The sequence below is a fragment of the Phodopus roborovskii genome, unplaced genomic scaffold, assembly GCF_943737965.1.
Source record: "Phodopus roborovskii unplaced genomic scaffold, PHOROB, whole genome shotgun sequence".
Taxonomy (NCBI): Eukaryota; Metazoa; Chordata; class Mammalia; order Rodentia; family Cricetidae; genus Phodopus; species Phodopus roborovskii.
The window spans coordinates 26,852,647-26,862,456 of NW_026126470.1; positions in this window are offsets into that span (position 1 = coordinate 26,852,647).

The window sequence follows — 9,810 nt, forward strand, 5'->3', positions numbered from 1 at the left end:
TGCAGGGCAAGTGGAGAAGTGTTGGGACGGTCGTCAGTGGCCGCAGGAGGATGGCTGGTCGGCTGTTAGTAGTTAAAAAGTGACAGTTGTAAGTCAGGCCTCAGATAATAGGAAAACCAAACCTAGTGAGGAAACATGTGAAGGTCCTCTGAGAAGTGGCGGCTTAAATGCATGCTAATGAAACTCTGGGAGACTTCTTCCCAGCCCAACAGCATCTCTACTTGCACGTGACCCGACTCATCTAAAGTCGTATTTTTGCCAAAGCCAAAGTACTGAGAGAGTCACTCGAGAAACAGGATCAAACACCCACAGAGACATCTGACCCGAGCTAGTGGGAGCTCACTGACTCTGGACTGACAGCTGGGGAACCTGCATAGGACCAAACTAGGCCCTGTGGATGTGGGTGACTGTAGTGTGGTTTGGGAAGCTCATGGGGCCTCTGGCAGTGGAATCAGGATTTACTCCTACTGCATGAACTGGCTTTTTGGAGCCAGCTTGGATTCTCCTTGGAGGGATACCTTGCTCAGCCTAGAATAAGGAGAGGGCCTTGGTCCTGCCTCAAAAGTAACGTGCCAGAGTTCGATGACTCTCCATGGGAAGCCCTACCGGCTCTGAGGAGTGGATGGGGGTGATTGGGTCGGGGAAGGATGGGGTAGCAGGAGTGGGGACTGGGATTGGTATGTAAAATGAGAACAGATTGTTTTTAAAATAAAAAATGAGCTTGGCGGAGGTGGTGCACGCCTTTAGTCCCAGCACTCGGGAGGCAGAGGCAGGCGGATCTTTGTGAGTTTGAGGCCAGCCTGGGGTACAGAGTGAGTTCCAGGATAGGCTCCAAAGCTACACAGAGAAACCCTGTCTTGAAAAACCAAAAAATAAATAAATACATGAATTAAAAAAATGATTGATTAAAAAAACAAAGAGGACCACAGTGGGTTGCTGAAAAGTAAACACAGGAGGAAAGGAGACAAACTTAGTTCAAGGCCGCCTGGTCATGTCTGGTCAGGAGTGCTCAGAACCGAGGCATGGGTCAAGAGCAGACGGGGCATTTAGTAACCAGACTCTCCTCACTTGTGTGGCTGCCGCCGCTGACAGGAAGTTTGTGACAGCTGCAGCCTGGAGGGCTGAAGATCGCTGCAAGGGAGCCATGAGAAAAATGCACGGAGAAGGCAGTATAGCGCTGTTGGTCCTGGGCGTGCCGGCTGCCAATGCAGACTACACAGCCCCGTGTCTGCGATCACACCCTCCATCACTTCTGTAACACCGGCCTTGGTCCACATCTTCCTCAAGGATTGTCTGTCATCCTCACTCCTTATCCGAGGTCCTGGCATGCAAGTCCAAGGAGGCCGAGACAGACGGCGCTTGCTTGCAATTTCCCAGCTTCTGTCACAGCATCTGACTTTACATTCCCAATTTCAGGGCTCTTAGCGGTTGGCTAGTCGGAAAGAATGATAGTTGTCCTTTACAGTATCGCCTCCAGCCACTCAGTGTCAACATACACAGGTCCACAAAGTTTTAAATTCATGTTTCCCAGCTGATAGAAGATGACCGTCATTCATTCTGCTATAGAATATGCTCCTCTGTTAATATAGTCAAATTCGTGCCTTCTTTTTGTTGTTTGTTTTTGTTTTTGGAGACAGGGTTTCTCTGTGTCGTTTTGGAGCCTGTCCTGGAACTAGCTCTTGTAGACCAGGCTGGTCTCGAACTCACAGAGATCCACTTGCCTCTACCTCCCGAGTGCTGGGATTAAAGGCGTGTGCCACCACTGCCTGGCTGACTTCGTGCCTTCTACGTTCTGAGTCCACCCTAACGTTCAGGACTCCTGAGCTGGGACCACCCTCAAGTACTCCATCCTGATTCCATCCTGATGCTCTGTAATCCATGGGTACCCGTGGTAACGCCCACTACGCAATGAAATGGGGGGGGGGGGGTGAGGGCATCTGCTGCCTAGTCTGATGAGAGCAGTTGATTTTCAGAGCTTGTCCCTCCTTATGATGCCCTCTGACCTCCACAGGCATGCCATGGCATGTGCGCAAGTCACATTTAAATAGATACATAAACAGATGCGATAGAAACAGTGAAGTAAGTCAAGGAAAAAAGTGTTAAAATATCAGCCTATAGGTGGGACAAACCAACAGCGCCTTTCATATCTGGTCCAGAGCATTACGTTTTCAGATGCGTCTGCCCTCCCTCATCGTCCGGCTCCCTTTGAAATCAGCCAGCCCCTCACCTGGATAGGACCCTGCACCTGCTGGAGCAGTGCAGTCTCCATCCCAGTGCGCTCTGCTCTCAGTGGTCAATGCCGAGAAGGGCGACTGCGCCTCCTGGGGACATTTACCATAAAATCAAAGTAAAAAGTGGCAGTGCCAGGAGACAGCCTCTGTGTCCCAAGGAGTCCATCCACCTGCAGCGGATTGACTTCAATTGTGGTAACAGTGCTGCTTCCTTTTCACAGTCCACAGGGACCAAAGCCAACACTCAACATTGTATTGTGCATGTGTGAGAGCGTGAGTGCCTGTGTGTGTTTGTGTGTGTGCGCGCACGCGCATTTGCCCAACTAATTCTGGGGGACATTGTCCAGTGTAGGTCACAGAATTACACACACAGTGTCCTACTGGCTTATTTCTCTCCTGAAAAGTGTGTTGCTGAGACAGAAGCAGTGTGCGTGGAGGCTGGTGATGTTACTCTAACAATGGCAGGTACACACGCTAGTTCAAGTCTGCATCGCTGAGGGCAGACGCTGACATCATCGTGGGAAGGGCCGAATTCAGCCCATCCACCACCAGGGGGCAGGCTGGCTCCATCAGGAAGAACTACAGAGGTTGAAAGATGATGGTGTAAGAACTTGAGCCTGACCCAGCTGTGAAGAAGGAAGCCTGCGCCATAGGCTCCATTCACGGTTTCCACTCCTGATTTCACGCCAGCTCTGTGCATGACCCCGCACCCCCCAGTGGAGGGGCGTAGAGGGTAGGAAGGTAGGTAGGGTTAACCTCTTGCTCAAGAGCCAATGTGTTCATTGTCTCTCAAATGATGGCGTTTTATGTTTGCCTAATTCTTGATTGTCCTTCAAATCAATGTGGCCTTGGGACGAAAAGGTTAATAACATGCCACAGAATCCGGCTTGTTTCCTGTTTCTTCCTGGTGTTAGGCCCTGCGGATCATCAGCAACGTCCCTCGAGGAGGGTCTGCTCCTGGATGGATGCCACTCAGACGATTCGAATGTGTCCTCTCACCGAGTTTTTATCATAAAAGGGTGACTAGGGGTTTCTTTGCTCCCTGTCTAGAAATCATGAGCAGTAAGGGGAAGGTCCCTTTGCACTGATGGCCCTGAGTCTTGGAGATTTACGAGCTGGCCTTCCAATCCAGAGGCTTATTGCTGTAAGTCTTGAGAACTGGAGGCTTACGGCTCCAAGTTTTCAAAGCAGGAGGCTTACTGCACTGGGGGCTGGAGGCTGAGGCTTAGTGCTCTAGGATCAGAGTGCCCATTCCCAGTGCTCCTCCTCCAGAGTCATAGCTCCTGAGGGCTGAGTACCAAGCCCCGTAGCTCTTTACAGCCCTTGGCAGTGCTGTTGGACTCCTCCAGGGGCTGGGCTAGCAGTCTTCACACTGCTGCATGTGTGTAGGTGTCTGCAGAGGCCAGAAGAGGGTGTCAGATCTTCAGCAACTGGAGCTGTAGGTGGTTGAGAGCTGTCATGTGGGTGTTGGGAACTGAGCCTGGGTTCTCTGTAAGAGCAGCAAATGTTCTTGACTACCCTGCCATCTCTCCGGCTCCACCCGAGACTTCTTATTAAAAGAGAGGAATGGCTCCCAACAAAATTCTACCTAAACGCTACCCTGGTTAACGTATGCTCACTAGTCCCTCCAAAAACACACGGCATAACGGCCGCAGTGAACTGGATGTTTACACCTGGCAGAATGGTACTGTCTAGAACACTCACATAGCCACCTGTGACCTACATGTCGTGTTTGTTAAGTGTCAGCTGTGTGAGCCCTGGAGCCTTTTTATGTGCTCATAACAGCAATTAGCTAAATCGTGTTACGTCTTCCATCATCCATTCCATTCAACAAATGGATTGCCCCTAGACACCAGGCACAGGCTTCACTGTCCAGAATGAGTCAGTGAACAAAGAACCAAGATACGCTTTCTCCATATCGCTTATGTTTTATTCCAAAAGACACAAACCATCTTTTGGACAGCTAAGCTGAATGCTTTGGTAAGGCCTAGCATATGTAAATTGCACAAACTGTTGCTTAATTTGGTGTGGTTGAGACAACTGTAGGAAGATTGGAAGAAATCCTGCAATGGTCTGGAAAGACTCCACTCTCAGAATACTCCATAAGTGTCCTTAAATTCTTCTATTTTAGGAAAATAAAAACTAGAAAAGCACAAATACGGTTCAGACAAGGGGGAAAAAAACCGTCAAAGACATCCAAAGAAGGCTACATAAACCGTTTAAGGTAAATGTTTATATTTTTCTTCTTAAAAAATGACCTTTTACTGTTCAAGAGCTTTTAAAATTGACAGCCATCAGCTAGTCCCACCTGGGTCAGAAGTCCTCACCTGGGGTTGAAGAACTCTTGAATTAGAGTTGCGAGGGCACAGTGGTTTTCACTTGGGAATTCTGAAGTGGGCTCTGGGCATCTGCAGGTGGACAGGCTTCCTAGGGACCTACTCCAGAGGACCGTCATGGTCTCTTAACACTCTGGGCCTTTCTTGACTTTGAAGATGAGAGCCCCTGATGGCAGACATTGGGGGAGATTCCAGCCCACATTCACATGGCAGAGCCATCTCAGTTTGATTCTGCCATAGGCCAGATCTGGTATTGAAGGAAGTAAAATGAATATGTAGTGTGTGTGTGTGTGTACATATTTGTGCACATGTGTGTAAAATGCAGCAGTCAATGTTGGATATCTTTCTCTGTTGGTCTTTGTCTGAGACAGGATTTATCTCACCAAGTCTGGAGCTCACTGACTTGGTAAGACTGGCTGGCCGGCAAGCACATGCTAAAGCACTCGGCATTTTGTGCTTTAAAACATGGGTTCTAGAGCGTCAAACTCAGACCTCATGCTTACATAGCTAGCTCTTTACTAACTAAGCTATTTTCCCAGCCTCCAGTGTATAATTTTTGGTACCCAAATTAGGCATCCTAAGAGATTAAAACCCTTTTATTACCTTAAGATAAAAATCAGCCTGTGACTCACTGAGTTATAGTACAGTACAGTGATACAGGATTGTTAGAGCTGTCTGTGTGGCTGTTGCTACAGATTCTTTAGTGTGTGAGGCTCTCAGGTTTGGGTCCAGCAGTCAGGGCTGACTGGATATGGGACTTTGAGAGTTAAATCTGAGATGGTCCTGGGAAAACTGGGAAAGTTGGTCACTATAGAGAGTAAAATCAATTTAGGAGCGCGCACTGCAGAGCAGAGCTTTGTGGAGGAGGGGATCCGAGTGGGCGCTCAGTCTAGAAGAACGGCTAGCCACCCCGAGCTGGGGAAGGGAGCAGAGTGGATTCTAATTCAGAGGCAAGAGCAGCTCAGAATTCTTAGCACTGTTTGCTTAAACCCAGGTATTTTAAACCCAGCTTGTTTCTGGCGAGCACTTGGCTTGTTGCTACAAGAAGTGTGACAGAGCTAAGTGGCTCTGCGAGCTGAAGTGGTAACAATTCCTATGTGCACCCAACGCAGAATAGAGGTTAATTAGCTGGTGTTTGTAGAAGCCTTAGAGAGTCGGCAGCGCCCCCCCCCCCAGCTAGATATTATTAGCCAGTTAGCGCCACCTTGAAAGCATCCAACCCTATTTCTGTATTTCCATCAGCCCTTGTTTCTTCAGGGCTGTTTCTTCTTTGAAACAGCTGGGGTCCTGCAGATTTCAGCAGAAGCTTCTCTCTGGAGCTGAGGGAGCCACAGTGCCCATCAAGTGTGTGACTCGGTTCCAAACCAACCCAGGGGCAGGGCTGTAGGATCATCTTCCAAACAGAGCTGTTGCCTTTGTGACCTAATCCTACATACCTTTTACATGTGTTTCTCATGTATCCTTTTTATACCATCCATGTGTAATGTTACAGACCATGTGATAGTTGGTCACAAGACGTATGTATCATTTACTTATTTTCTCTCTCTCTCTTTCTGCCCTCCCTCTCTCTGTTCTCTCCTTATACTAATCGCAGATTAAATGTTCTCCCTGGATTGAAGTTAGCTGACAGACATCGCGGCTATAACTAATGTCCCGTGCATCTCAGATGGATTAAAATGGGACCACCTCACATAAACTGGAAACATTTTGGAGAAAATTAGGAGAGAAGATTAAAGCTTAATAAGTTGAGGAAGAAAGGAAAAAAAAATGCCAAACTTGAGTAATTATCAATGCAATCATTAAGAAAGGATGGAGCAATTAGAAGAATGAGGGTGGAATTCTGTGGATACGAAGAGCTTGGGAAACTGTAATTAAACATACAGGGTAGGAGGAGAGATGGTTGAGTGGTGGACTTGATATTCTTACCTTCTGAATTTGCTCCTCAGGAAAACCCTTTCTATCATGTTTGGATAGCCCTGCCCAATCTTAGTTTTCTCGTTAGTGTACCAACTTGCAGATAACGTTCTCTTTAGGGAATTCAGTGGCATTTTAATACAGAGCTGTCTTAGCCTGACAGTCCCGCCTCCCCAAGCCTGCAGGTAGATGCTCTTTATTGTGCTCAGTTCTGTGAGTGCCGCAGAGGAGGGTTGCCCGGTTCTACATCTTTCTGTTGACTGGATCCCACATGTGGATCCTGAAGGATCTGACCTGATTGATGATCAGTCTGTTGGTGGATTTCCAATTTGACAGCATTTTTAGGGAGTGGTAGAAACTAGGAGGCGGGCTTGATTAGAGACACCAGACATGCCTTTGAAGAATGTATCTTGTTCTGCTGGCTTCCTATCTCTTCCTTTGTTTTCATAACCACCATGAGGCTAGCATGTTTGCTCTACCATGGCCTACAAACAATGGAGCCCAGTGCAGGATGAACCATGAAAGAAACCTCTGAAATTGAGCTCCATCCCAGCAGACCTGAGACAACTTGACCTTTAGACATCGGTTTCCTTTTGCTTTAGAAGTGATGGGTCAAGCAGAGCGGTGGTGGCCCATGCCTTTAATCCCAGCACTAGGGAGGCAGAGGCAGGTGGATCTCTGAGTTTGAGACCAGAGCGAGTTCCAGGACAGGCCCCAAAGCTACACAGAGAAACCATGTCTGGACAAACAAAAAGAAGAAGGAGGAGACAAAGAAAGTGACAGGTCCCCTGCTTTAGCCAGAAGCTATATTGATGTCCCAGGCTCCTGTTACCATTGAAGGCCATCCAAATGCCTGAGGTCTGGCACCATATTGGTGTCCGACAGCCACACTGCCCCCTGGCTGCTGCTGAGGACCGTGTCTGGGTCCAAGGTCCTGCTGCAGTTGGGGCCTTTGTTGATGTCCATGGCCCATGTCACCTCAGGGGGTGACCATTCATGATGAAATCAGAGGGCCATCCTGAGCTGACCTTACCCTTCGCTGGCCCTAATTCTCACTGGACCCTGCAGCAAGAGAGCTGGCCCCAACCCTCACTGGAGATCGGGCCCCACCCTTCACCACAGGCCAGGGAGAATTGACCCATAGCCAGGGCGTAGGGGAGTTGGCTCCATCCCATTGCCTGAGGTGGGTGGTTCCAGTGACCCGAAATGACCAGTTCAGCTACCACCTGGGCCCACAGCCAGGCCTTGAATCGGCCCATCCTAGCATCTACCCCACCTGTGACCTGCTGGAGGTCACGAGGAGACTGGTGCTGAGGAACAATACCGGCAGAATCTCCATGACTCAGGGAGGCTGCGGGGTATCCCAGAGGAGCCCCTGTGAGGATGGTGTACCAGAAACCAGAGGCTTGACCCAGACCGGTGACTCATTGCAGCGAACACTTACTAGTAAAGCTGACTGAGCAAAGGGGTATACTATGTGACACATGGCTCCCGATGCCACCAGCAGGAACGATGAGGCGTTGGAGAGGCAGGAAGGGAGAGATGAAGAGGAGGGATTTTTCTTTTTGGTTTGTTTTGTTCCTGGTTTTGTTTGCTTGCTGGCCTTGTTTTTCGTTTTCCTTTGGGGAGGTTCTGCAGGGTGTGAGGAGGGCATGGGGGAATGGGAGGTGAGCAGAACTAGGGTGCATGGTGTGAAATTCCTAAAGAAGCAATAAAGACTTATGCTAAGAAAAGAAGTGATGTGCCCTTCTGCTTGGAGGGGGTCCCTTTAGTGTGACAGCCATCTCATTATTCTGACGCTCTGCGCTCTGCGGCCTTCTTCCATTTGAGTGGAGGCAGGATCTTCCAATGACCTCTTAAAAGGTTGTTTCCCTCTCAGGCATTCAGCAAGCCAAGTCTGTATTTCCCAAACACTCCTCTGAAGGGCAGACACACAATTTATAATCACCATTCGCATTATGGACAGACCTTCTTGGTAGACCTTCCTGCCATGGTGGGTGGTATTGCTCTCTGTTGCCACTGTCTACAGTGGACACAATATGTTTACTTGATACCGAGGAAGGCAGCAGCTAAATTCCAAGATGTCACAGGTGGCTCACATTCCCTTTTGAGTGTGCTTAAACTTGAAAATAGTGTATTATCAGCATTCTAGAAGACAGCTTGTGGAGATGATAAATATACAACCGGAAAAATTATCCAAAAAGTGAGCTCTGAGTTTGCACGGGGCAAGGCTACCGACACATGACGCAAGCTTCTAGCGGAGGTTAACACCCTTTAGGATGGAATAAGCTGACCACGCGGGTGAGGAAGAAGGTTGGGAAAGGTGGTTTATACAAAAGTGTTCCTGGGAGTTTCCTGGGAGTTTCCTGGGCAGAGAAAAACTCTTTTTTTTTTTTTTTTTTTTTTTTTTTGAGCAATCTTCAAAGTCAAATTGGGAGCCCTGCAAGGGGCAATGCCTGGAGATAAGAGCAGAGGAGACATCATATGCTGGGAAGGATCCAGGAAGGCCCCGGAGTAAGGGAGAGACAGAGGGTCTGCTCCAGAGTGGGTCAGAAGGAGACTGTGTAAGGAACAATGCTCAGGCTTGAAGGAAGGTCAAGAAGCCAGCCGATTTGGTTGCCAAGGGCCTCTTCCCTGGCATCCGGGCAGCCTCTTACCACACCTTCACGCCACAGAGAGAAATCCGTCTCTCCTTATAAAAACACAGTCCCGCCCCAGGGATCCCACCCTCCTAACCTTACGGAAGCTTCAGCATGAACCTGGCCTGTTTACACCCTTGGATCTCAGAGTTGTATGTAGCATTCAGGACTGGAATAAATTTCCGTTAAGCCACCTGCCCTGATACATTGTGACAGCAGCCACAGCAGAGGGACACTATGCCTATGGTGCTACATTCATTAGCTTCCCACATGGGTCTCTATTCTCTATACTTTCCTTTGTAGAATGTCACAGTCCCAAAGAGGCCCAGGCGGATCAAGGGAGGGGCTTGGACTTGAACATGGAGGTTGCTGACTGTGGGTTGGATGCTGTGGGTGGGAATCTACCGCACTTAACAGATTTCATCCTGCATCCTGCATCAAGGAGGACTCAGGTTCCGAGAACACGTTCTGTCTCAGGGGAAATGACATTGTTTTTCTAATTAGAACCTACTCTGCTTGGACTGCAGCTCCCCAAAAGGATGTGTCGGGAACCAGTGTTGCAAGGGAAGACTTACAGGAGGTTTGGTGACAAGGGCTCTGCCCTCATGAGCAGCCCATTGCCTGTTACAGAAGGCTGGGGTCTGTCAAGTGACACTCTCTGTCACTATTACTCCTTTTCTCTTCCTTTCC